Genomic DNA, 12228 nt, shown 5'->3' with positions numbered 1-12228 from the left:
GACCGAGCACCTGCAGCCCCTTTAAAAAAATTATGCTGTTGTTGGATCATGCAGCTAATCGAACGTTTGACCATCCATACCCATAGATATGTTAGTATTGTCATCCCTAAAATACAACTGAAATTTGATAAACATGAATCAACAAAAGAGAAAAGGACAATAATGAAATTTGATTAGGATTATCATAACACAATCTCAACACACGAATTTAGTTTTAGTATCAAACCGTGGTACACTTGAAGGTTGATACATTAAAAGTGCATACTTGGAGTTACTTTGAGAAACACAAATAATTACCCAATTGTTACCTTCCATTAAAAGAGTACATTAATTTTCAGCCAACTTTACTTTACTTTTCTCCACTTCCCCTCCTTCTCTTCTCAATCCAAACGGATCATTAAGTGGCCCAAAAAGAAACCTAGAAGAGTATGTTGAGTGTATAATCTCAACCTAGAATTGATAATGTAGTCTAACGAACAAAATAATTGGGACACTAGCCAAAGCAATTATGACTATCGGAAGCAACGGGACAAAATGGGCTTCTGCCCTTTTCTGACAAATTAATTAGTCTTTTGCCCTTCTTCCCAAACTAAATAGGGAAATGACCCTCTTTTGAAAATCGACTTTCTCAAAATCGATTTAAAAAAAAAAAAAAAAAATTTCTGAAGCCCTATAGTGACGTTTTTAAGGACCTATAGTAACGTTTTTAAGGACCTATAGTGTATTGCCTATAACTCGATTTCATGGATATCAAGTTACAAAACGCCACTCTAGGTCCTTAAAAACATCACTATAGGTCCTTGAAAACGTCACTATAGGACTTAACTCAATTTTGAAAAAGTCTATTTTCAAAAGAGGGGCATTTCCCTATTTAGTTTGGGAAGAAGGGCAAAAAGCTAATTAATTTGCCCGAAAAGGGCAGAAACCCATTTTGTCCGAAGCAACGCCATTTCACTTTTAAAGACCAACAAGCAGGTTGCGCTGAAGGTTACCAGCATGCCTGCTATAGAGATAAAGAGTGCGGTGACTCCCAACTCCAACTTTGTCGGTAATGACACGAGGAAATCCATTTCCGTGAAACGTGATGTGAGAATTGACAAGAACATTCATATTGATATCAAAGAGGAGACCAGTGCTATTGCATCTGATATGAAAAATACCCTAAACCAAATACTTTCCAAAAAAAATAGGGATCCTTGTGTCATGATTGCTGCCACCCGGTACAGTGAAAGCTGCAGTGAAAACCACACCGGTAATCAGTGTTGCCACAATAATGTAAAAGTTTACTGTATCCTTCATCCACTTTTCACCTTCTCTCCTTAGTTTTTTATGTTCCTTCGTAAATAATTCCCACGGTGTTCGGTTCTTATTATCCCTCATCTTCGGGTATGAAGGCGGCACAATCTTTTCTACCTCCTACAATTTTGGACATGTAAATTGACAAGTGTAACCAAAACAAAAAGAAATTTAAATAATACAAACATCAACCTTAAACCATAACAACTTCCGTTGCATTTGAAGGGCTGCTGCTCCTGGTACAAGATTTAATCGGGCTTTCGGAGCCAATTTTCCTGCTAAGTGCGGGATGTTTTGTTTATAGGCATCAACATAAGTTAGAATTATTTCCTTGATAGCGCCAATCTCATGTATCAACTTGTAGACACTCTCTTGCCGGTTTATAACAGCAATGTGAAATAAACTTCGATGGAAATTGTTCGTAGTCCATATCATATCAGGATAAGTGCGAATAAGTATAATTAGAAATTCAGCATTCCCAAATTCTGCAGCATCAAAAAGTGGAGTTCGAAGAAAAATGTTTGAGAACCTGTTGCCCTTGAATTGTTGAACCGCAATCCAGACGCGAGTAACCATTTCATGGACTAATGCTTGTCTGTTAGTTTTGTCACGGATACCTTTGAATCCTAGATATTGGTTAAAAAATCAATTTAAAGATCATTCAGTCTAAAAGAAATATTAATTATATAATCTATGAAAAGACGGAAACATTGGGTAGATTATTTTAAAATCCATATCAAAAAATAATGTTGAAAGATTTGTTTTATCAAAAAAAAAATTGAAATATTTGACCCTCATTCCCTCATTGCTTAAAACTTAAAGAAAATGTGTTATGTATAATATAACTTGCCTCATCATCTTTCAAAAGTTATCATGGTTTTTTAGTGTAATTTGTAGTGTGTTTTTGTATTAAAATCTCATTTCCTTTACTTTGTGTGTATGTTTGGTTCTCAAAAAAGAAAAGGAAAAAGAAAAAAAAAAAGCAAAAAAGAAAAAGAAGAAACAATTATCCCACAATGCTTATAAAAGATAGTGCTGTGTGTAGTTGTCTTACTCTCCCATAAAAGTTATAATGATTTTTTAGTGGAATTTGTGGTATGCATTTATGTTTGAACCTTATTTTGTCTCCCTTGTGTGTGTGTTTGTTTCTCAAATAAATAAATATATATATTCTAACTTAAAGTAAATTTTATTTTGATCTTTCAAAATAAAATTTCAAAGCACAATGAGATTAACAACTAAGTTTAGAAGTTTGTTTCTTGTTGGTTGTGCTAATTAATTGGATGACTAATGACCATAGTTGTCAGTATCGTATGATACGTATCATATCATGTAATAAGTTCTGTATCGTAAGGGCGTATGAGAAATACTCATGAATCATATAATATAGTGTGTATATCATATAAATCATATCATATCGTAAAATTGTATATATCGTATAATGCATAAACATATGTTTTAAAATGAGTTTTTGGTTAAATTTTGTATTTTTATTTGAATCTAACAAGTTGTTAGATTTGTTTTTAATACAAAATTATCAAGTTACTTAATTTAGCCTAATTAATAAAATAACATGTTCATAAGTTTTTCTTTCTTTCTTTCTTTCTTTCTCTTACAAAATTTGGACTATTCATATTTACAAATATATTTTCTATACTATGAATAAGGTATTATCTGAAAATATAATTATTTTTTTTTATCATTGTTGTTATAAGTTTAAAAAGCTAGAATGCCAAAAAGAAATATTTTTTTTTTAATTTATTAAAATAAAAGAATAAGAAGAAATAGTAAATGTTGATGACAATGAAGAAAATTTCAATGAAGAAATAAGTTTGCAAAATGATGAACATGATGATAACATTGACTTAGATATAGTTGATAAGGCAAGATGATGAATATGATGAAAATAAATTATTACTTTGGGTCTTTTTTAATGTATTATTACTCTTGAGTTTAATCAATTTGAATGTGCATGTTAGAAACACATACTAGTTTGATTTATTTAGTTTGTTTGTAAAATATTATTACATAAGTTATGAATAAATTAATCATTATTTAAATATTTTCAATTTTATAACGAATATATATCCTATGTGTGTGTGTATCTATAATTTTTTTTTTTAATTTTATTAAGTATTTGTGTATCTTACAATATAGAAAAAGAAAAAAAAAAATTGATTCACGATACTATTCATGATTTGACAACTATGCTAGTGACTACCTTATTTTCGAATAAGAATAATAATGAATAAGAAAAAGGAAATTAAAAATATTTATGCACGTAAAGAAATCCAAACCTTCCACACACACACACACACACAACCCACCCCCCCCCCCCCCCCCAAAAAAAAATCCTTTAAAAAAAAGAATAATTTTAGGACCATACAAGTTTACACCATTTGTCACAACTATCCTACGTGGCTAACTACTATTAGTAGTTAAGAAAAACTGGTAGGTTTGTGTAAAAGTGATTAATATTCAATCACTATTTGCCATACAGGAAAATAGTGAGAAGGCGGAGAAAATGGGCTTCTACACTTTTTTTAAAAAAAATATCCAACAAAATGCCCATATCTGAAACTATTTAGGGAAATGCCCCTGTTTTAAAATTCGATTTTCTAAAAATCGAATTTCAATTTAAAACTTGATTTTTGGACAATCGAGTCATAGCGAACTAAAAAATAAATTCTGGAACTCAAGCTCCTTGAAAAAATTCAAGTGGAACTTGAGTACTTTACATGGAACTCGAGTTCTAGAGAAAAAAAAAATAAATAAATAAAATCTAAGTTCATGTTCGCTATAACTCGATATTCCAAAAATTGAGTTATACATTTAAAACTCGATTTTTAAAAAATCGAGTTTCAAAACAGGGGCTGTAGGAATGAGGGCTTAAATTATATATTGGACCTTAGGCCTTGGCCGAGAACGTGGGGTGATCCGAGGACGAATAAACGATAGTGAGGGTGTTAAGTCCCTTGAGTATGTTGCAAATGGAAAGGTTGGGGGAAATAGTCCGAGGAGGAGCGTCTTCTAGGATAAGTGAAGCATAGACTAAATGCATATCCTTTTGTCCAAAGTGATCTTCCAGGAAAATTCCATTGATGGGGACATGCATTATGAACTTACGAGAGGAATGGAAATCCAAAAATATCTGAGGAAAGGCTGCTGCCACCGCAATAAATACTCTGCAGCTAACTTTCTGGCTGCATTAATGTGGAGAAAACCCTAAAACAGTGTTGCCTTGGCAGCCTCAACTCATAGAAGGTCTAGGGGTTGTTCGATGAGACAAGCACTCAAATAGTGGCTTAACTAATCAACAAGTGTAGGGTCAACAAAGGGAACTATAAAATGTAAGAGACCCTCCATAGAGAAAGGATCGGAAATTTGTAAGAGAAAGCACTGTAGCAGCTTGAACCATATTTGTAACTATTTCCAGTCAATATATACTAGAACATACCTCCTCATATTGTGCCGATGACCAATTTACTTTGAAAAATCGAGTCCATTTCTGTTTGATTATCCTTTAAACTCCATTCTAACTGTTGTCCTATTCAGTAGAACCTAGTTTTCCAATCCATTTTTTACAAATTCATTGTATTGGGCTTATTGGGCTTGGATCCAATCGTACCTTGGGCCTAAGATCCAAACACGTCCCTACAATTGGCGTCGTCTGTGGGAAGTAACTTGTGTGATAGTGAGTGCAATGGTTAACTATGGTAGGATCAGGTCCTCATTAGCAAGAATCCACAGGGTCCTAACGACAAGATGATTTCCTTAATCTTGAACACATGAGAGATCGAAAGGGTAGTGTGCATACTACACATATAAGTAGAAGCCACTCTCGAGTTGGAAGTCACATCTCTCAAGAATAGAATAACAGAGCCATGCAACTGGAAATTGACCATTTAAAGAGGAAGTTGCACCATGTACGATGAAAGCGAACCCCCTCTAACTCCGATGTTTCCTCTAATGATGGAGAGGATGCTAGTTATAGATAAAAGTCAAGAACCCCACCTAGTGAGTCTTTCTCTTACGATGAGGAGCGCCATCATAAACGTAGGTATAAGAGCTTACCTCGCAAAGGCCTGGGAAATGTCGCTATGAGCAAGGCGTTGAACCAGATTTCCAAATCGCCCTTCACACACAAGATTGAAGGGGCAAGACTTCCTCAACGATTCAATCAGCCAACGTTCACCATTTACAATGGTCGAACAGACCCTGTGGAGCATGTGAGCCATTTCAACCAGAGAATGGCCGTCCATTCCAAGAATGAGGCCTTGATGTGTAAGGTGTTCCCATCTAGTCTGGGACTCGTAGCGATGAGATGGTTTGATGGCTTGGGGGCAGGTTCCATAAGTTCCTTTAAGGGGCTCACCCAAGCATTTGGCTTTCGTTTTATTACTTGCAGCAGGGTTCCTCGGCCCCTAGATTCCCTACTGTCCTTATCCATGCGATAGGGGAAAACTTTGAAAACATACTCGGACAGATATTGGGAAATGTTCAATGAGATAGATGGTAACTTTGATGACTTGGCCATCAGTACTTTCAAGGTCGGCCTCCCAGCCGAGCACGGTTTAAGGAAGTTTTTGATGGGAAAGCCTGTCACTAGTGTGTGCCAACTCATGGACCGAATTGACTAGTATAAGAGGGTTTAGGAAGACCAGCAGTAGGGGAAAGGTAAGGCTAAGGTTATCCCTCAGGAGAGAAGGGATTTCAGGTTGGACCAATACAATAACAACTGACCTTGAAGGGACTTTACTGGGCAGTTGGGGCCTACTAGTGCCCAAGTGGTTAATGCGGTGTTCCGAGAATCGATGCATCAGGTCCTGAAGAAGATTAAGAATGAGCCATTCTTCAAATGGCCAAACAAGATGGCAGGAAACCCTTTGAGGCACAATCAGAGTCTTTATTACTAGTACCACCAGGACTATAGAAATTTGTGGGATCATCTGGACCAGCTGGTTCGAGAAGGAAAATTGAGTTAGTTTTTGCATCATTCCAATGGCCAACAGGGCTAGGCAAATTCAGAACCCCGGAGAGATGCTTCTTTAAGACCTCCATTGGGTACGATAAATGTCATCTTTGCTACTTCAGGGAGGACTGGTTTCTATCCCTCCCGAGTGATGTCTGTGGCTCAGTTGTCCACTGAGGACACTAATCCAGAGCCAAAGAGGGCTAAAGTGGATATCCAACTAGTACTAATTTTTTCGAATGATGATAAGATTTGAACCATATAGCCTCATGATGATGCTTTGGTGGTCATGCTTAGGATTAGGGGGTATGATGTGAAGAGAATAATGGTGGACCAAGGCAGTAGCGCTGAGATTATGTATCCTGAATTATACAAGGGGCTGAATTTGAGACCCGAGGACTTAACAGCCTATGACTTTCTTTTAGTGAGTTTTGATGGAAAGGTTGTCATTCCTAGGGGTCAAATTAAACTACCCGTGTATGCTGGTTCAGAAGTGGTAGATGTGGACTTTATTGTGATGGACGCTTATTCCCCTTACATGGCCATTGTGGCTAGACCTTGGCTTCATGCCCTAGGAGCAGTCTCTTCTACTCTGTACCAGAATGTGAAATATTCGTCGGGAGGCCAGATTGAAGAGATTGTTAGGAGTCAATCCTCAGCTAGGCAGTGCCTAGTGGCTGCCATATTACATCAGCCCGAAGCAGAGTCCTCGGCCTCTACTGAAAGGGGCTTATAGCAATTAAAAGTTTTGGTGTTGCCTGTCAATGGATCAGTCGAGGAGGCAAAATGTGAAGATTTAGAGACGGTTGTTGTTGGTGATGATCCAGAGAAGTTCTTTTAGGTCAAAGCTCAGCTGCTTCCTCAAGAGAAGGAAGAGCTAATAGAGTTCCTTAGGAGAAATATTGATGTGTTCGCATGGAATGCCTACGAAGCCCTAGGGGTGGATCTGAACTTCATCTGTCATCATTTAAATGTTAATCCATCTGTCACCCCCAAGAAACAACCACCTCGGTGCTCGTCCAAGGATCATTCGGATGTTGTCAAAGACGAGGTGATGAAGCTTAAGCAGGTAGGGGCTATCAAAGAAGTATTCTACCCTGAGTGGCTAGCCAATACTGTGGTGGTGAAAAAGAAGAATAGGAAGTGGTGAGTGTGTGTGGACTTCACAGATCTAAATAAGATTTGCTTAAAAGACCCTTTCCCTATGCCTAGGATAGACTAGCTGGTGGATGCAACTGTAGGCCATCCTCAGATGAGCTTCTTAGATTCCTTTCAAGGGTACCACCAAGTATCACTAGCCCTGGGTGATCAGGAAAAAATAGCTTTTGTCACTCTCACTGGAAACTACCATTACAAAGTGATGTCATTTGGTTTGAAAAATGCAAGGTCTACCTATCAAAGGATGATGACTAGGATGTTTGAACCACAGCTGGGCAAGACTATTGAGGTCTATATAAACGATATGGTGGTAATGAGTAAGGTAGTGTCCAAGCATGTGGGAGATCTCGAGAACATTTTTGAAATTCTGAGGAAACACAAGTTGTGCCTTAATGCTTCCAAATGCTCTTTTGGTGTGGGGTAAGACAAGTTTCTGGGCTACATGGTAACTCACCAGGGAATTGAGGTTAAGCCTGATCAGATTAAGGCAATTATCAGTTTACAACTACCTCGGAATCCTAAGGAAGTCCAAAAGCTAACTAGAATGACTGCTGCCTTGAACCGGTTTATCTCTCGGTCAGTGGATAGATATAAACCTTTCTTCCTGTTGATGAATAAGTGGAAGAGATTTGAGTGGATTGAGGATTGTGCTTTGGCCTTCCAGTGGCTTAAGGAATATCTCTCTCAGCCGCCTATTATGTCTAGTCTTGAAGTGGATAAGGTCCTGTTTGCTTATATTGCCGTGGCTTCTCATGCTGTAAGCTTGATGTTGATACGAGTTGATAGCGGCATACAAAGGCTAGTTTATTATGTGAGCAGGTCACTATATGAAGCCGAGGTCCGTTATCTACCATTGGAGAAGGCCATTTTGGCAGTGGTGCATGCTACACGTAAACTCCCCCATTACTTCCAAACACACACAGTTGTTGTTCTAACTCAGCTTCCGCTCAGAGCTCTGCTTCGAAGTGCTAATTACATGAGGAGTATTTTTAAATAGGGCACAATCCTATGAGCTTTTGACATCAAATACATGGCTCGTACCTCTGTCAAGGGTCAAGTCCTCACAGATTTGGTAGCCGAGTTTGTTAAATCCCCATTGGAAGTAGAAGTAGAGAAGCGACACATGGATGGAAAATCAATTGGCATGATCTCCCCACAAGATCCTTTATCCTGGAGAGTATATGTTAATGGTGCAGTAAATTAAAGGGGATCCGGAGTGGGGTTAGTTCTAGTATCTCCCGGGAAGATTACTATTGAGAAATCATTGGTACTGGACTTCTTGGTCACAAACAATGAGGCTAAATATAAGGCTCTGCTAATGGGAATGGCCATGGTTCAAAGAATGGGCGGAAAGGCAGTGGAGATGTTTTCGGACTCAAGGTTGGTCGTAGGCCAGGTGAAGGGAGAGTTAGAAGTAAAAGATGTGAGAATGCAAGGATACTTGAGCCAAGTTAATCATTTGTTGTCAAGGTTTGAATCTTTCAACATATTGCATATCCCTAGAAGTGGAAACACACATGTTGATTCCCTAACCACGCTGGCAACCTCCTCGGCGCAGAGCTTACCTCGGGTCATCCTTGTAGAAGACTTATGTAAACCCACGGAAGGGAAGAGGGAGATGGTACATGTTCATCAATTTAGGGTAGGGCCTAGCTAGATGGACCCCATAGAACTATTCTTGAAGGAGGATATCCTGCCCGAGGAGAAATCAGAAGTTGATAAAGTACAGAGAAAAGCTCCTCGGTTCTGGCTATCCGAGGACCAAAAATTGTACAAACGCTCATTTTCTAGGCCATACTTGCTATGCATACATCCTAAGGCATCAGAACTATTCCTTGAGGAGTTACATGAAGGGATTTATGGAAGCCACACTGGAGGCATAAGAGTATGCACCAAGCCATCACTCAGGGCTACTGGTGGCCAAACATACAGAAAGAAGCATAAGAGTATGTAAAGAAGTGTGATTAATGCCAGAGATATGCACCAAACATCCACCAACCGGGAGGGGTCCTTAATCCTCTGTCCAGCCCTTGGCCATTTGCTCAATGGGGCTTGGACATTATTGGTCCTTTCCCCAAGGTAGCAGGGAATAAGAGGTACTTGCTAGTTGGTACAAACTACTTCACTAAGTGGGTCGAGGCTGAACCCTTAGCGAATATCAGGGACGTAGATGCCAAGAAATTTGTTTGGAAAAACATAGTCATCTAGTTTGGGGTCCCTTGTACCCTCATCGCGGATAATGGCCTACAGCTTGATAGCAAAGTCACATGGCTTACCCCCAAAGGAATGGACAGGCCAAGGCTGTTAATAAAGTCATAGTAAATGGACTTAAGAAGAGGTTGGATGATGCGAAGGGAAAATGGGTAGAAGAGTTGTCACACGTCCTTTGGACATATCGGACTACGCCTCGCAGGTCAATAGGAGAGACACCATTTTCAATGACGTATGGGGTTGAGGCCGCTATTCCTTTGGAGGCTGGATTCCCAACGTTGAGGACGAGTTCTTTTGATGTGAGCAACAATGATGAGCTATTAGGGAAGAGCCTAGACTTAATTGACGAACGAAGAGAAAATGCAATTGTCTAATTAACCTATTATCAACACAAGCTCAAGTAAGGTTATGATGCCAATGTGAAGCTGAGACCACTAACACCAGGAGATTTGGTATTAAGAAAAGTTTTGGGAATTGCTAAGAACCCAGCCTGGGAAAGGCTGCTGCCACCGCATTAAAAGTTTTGCAGCTGACTTTCTAGCTGCATTAATGTAGAGAAGACCCCTGAAACAGTACTGCTTTGGCTACCTCAAGTCACAGAATGTCTGAGGGGGTGTCCAATGGGACAAGTACTTAAGTAGTGGCTTAAATGATTAACAAGTGTAGCGTCAAGATCATCCAAAGGGAACTATATAATGTAAGAGACCCTCCATAGAGAAAGGATCGAAAATTTGTAAGAGAAAGCACTGTAGCAGCTATAACCATATTTGTAACTATTTCCAATCAATATATACTAGAACATACCTCCTTGGATTGTGCCGAAGACCAATTTACTTTGAGAAATCCCGTCCATTTCTGTTTGATTATCCTTTAAACTACATTTTAACTGTTGTCCTATTCATTAGAACCTAGTTTTCCAACCCATTATCTACAAATTCATCATATTGGGCTTATTGGACTTGGATCCAATCATACCTTGGGCCTAAGATCCAAACGCATCCCTACAGAGATATTTCCCTAATTAGTTTTAGACATGGGGCATTTTGCTGGATTTTTTAAAAAGAAATGGCGAAAGCCCAATTTCTCCATAAGAAGGCAATATGAAAGCCCATGGTCCTAAAATTATTCAAAAATAAAAAGGAAGAAAACCTTACCAGTAACTGTTATGTGTCTATAAAAGAAACAGTTACAAGTATTACAATAGACAAGACAATTAAAATAGAAAATGGTTTTCCTTTTGAGAATTTCCAATGGTTTAGAAAGTAGAAATATCATTTAAAATTAATTGAGATTAAGCTACTTCTTATTCCAAGTTGATTTAATTTGAGTAAATTTGTCAAAAGATTGTGTTAATTTAATAAAAACTCGTACTTGGGAAATGTTATATCTATGCAAAGAAGGAAATTTGGGTTCAAGCCAAACTAACCGAAGTTGAAGCATCTTTCCCAGAGTGATAGCCGACTTTTGCCGCCAATTACAAAGGGTTTTTTGGCCAACTCACGCAATGCTGCAATAGTCTTTTTATCTTTTTTAGTTCCTAATGTTACATCCTTTTCCAGAATTTTGAGTGCTATATCTGTCCATAAAAACAATACATTTGATAATTGTCGAAGGTTGCATGCCCAATCAAAATTTCCGTGAGGACATAAAACGATGTTATGGAATTTTTAATTAATTGCCTGAAACTCATAGTTTCTGAGATGTGGGACATACCATACATATCATTGGTAATAGTAGCCATAAGGATCTCTATGCGTTCGTCAGGAGACAAACCCTCGAAAGGAGTCACGTCGCATAGATACGACGTCATGTCTCTACTTCCGAGCTTTGCTGCTATGTGAAGTGGGATCCTTTCTTCGCTACTACGGATCAATGGGAGCCTATTGTTCTTTTTCACCATCTCCTTAGCAATTTTCACAGTTCCTAATTTTGCAGCAAAGCAAAGGGCTGTATCTCCATTTACGTTTATCCGTTCTAAGTCTTCGTCGGTCAAAAATCTCACCACTTCTTTTACAAAAGACGTGTGTTTTGATGCGAATGCAATGTGAAGAACGTCACGCGTTTCTGTAATGGAATCTCGAATGGCTTCTGGATATTCTTCCACCACTCTTTTAGCTTTGTCCCAATTACCTTCTAGGGCAGCTCGATAGAGTTCAAGGTACTCAGATCTTGTTGGCCCAGGAATTTTAAGCAGCATATGTATTAATAAAAGTAATAATATTTTGGTAATGTCATGCCCCAGACTCAACTATATGAGCTAGTAATATGACCGTTACGTTCCTTAAAAGAAAGGATATGTGACCAATACATACTTTTTAAAGTTTCATTGTATATCATCTCGCACTATTAGCGTGATAGTCACTTTATAATTATAAATGTTAATGTGAGTACGGGGGGGTAAAGATTAGGGTTTAGGTCTCTAGAATTGAGCTTATAAGTCTCTAGAAATGAGCTTACAAGTGTGTAAGATCTTAGTGTCTTACTAAAAGTCAATTTTTTTTTCTCCCCAAAATAGCTTTATAGCTAAGGACGGACTCATGATTTTAAGATAGCGGATATCGAAATAAATAAATAAATAAATAAAACAACTC

General features: G+C 38.2%; 1 pseudogene; it reads right to left on the bottom strand.

Annotated features, from left to right (window-relative positions):
• Positions 1-896: 896 nt before the first annotated feature.
• Positions 897-11879, bottom strand: LOC126704758 (uncharacterized; annotated as a pseudogene).
• Between the last annotated feature and the right edge of the window lie 349 nt (positions 11880-12228).

Source organism: Quercus robur, chromosome 11 (genome assembly GCF_932294415.1).
Source record: "Quercus robur chromosome 11, dhQueRobu3.1, whole genome shotgun sequence".
Lineage (NCBI taxonomy): Eukaryota > Viridiplantae > Streptophyta > Magnoliopsida > Fagales > Fagaceae > Quercus > Quercus robur.
This window is presented reverse-complemented; position numbering and strand designations above follow the sequence as displayed.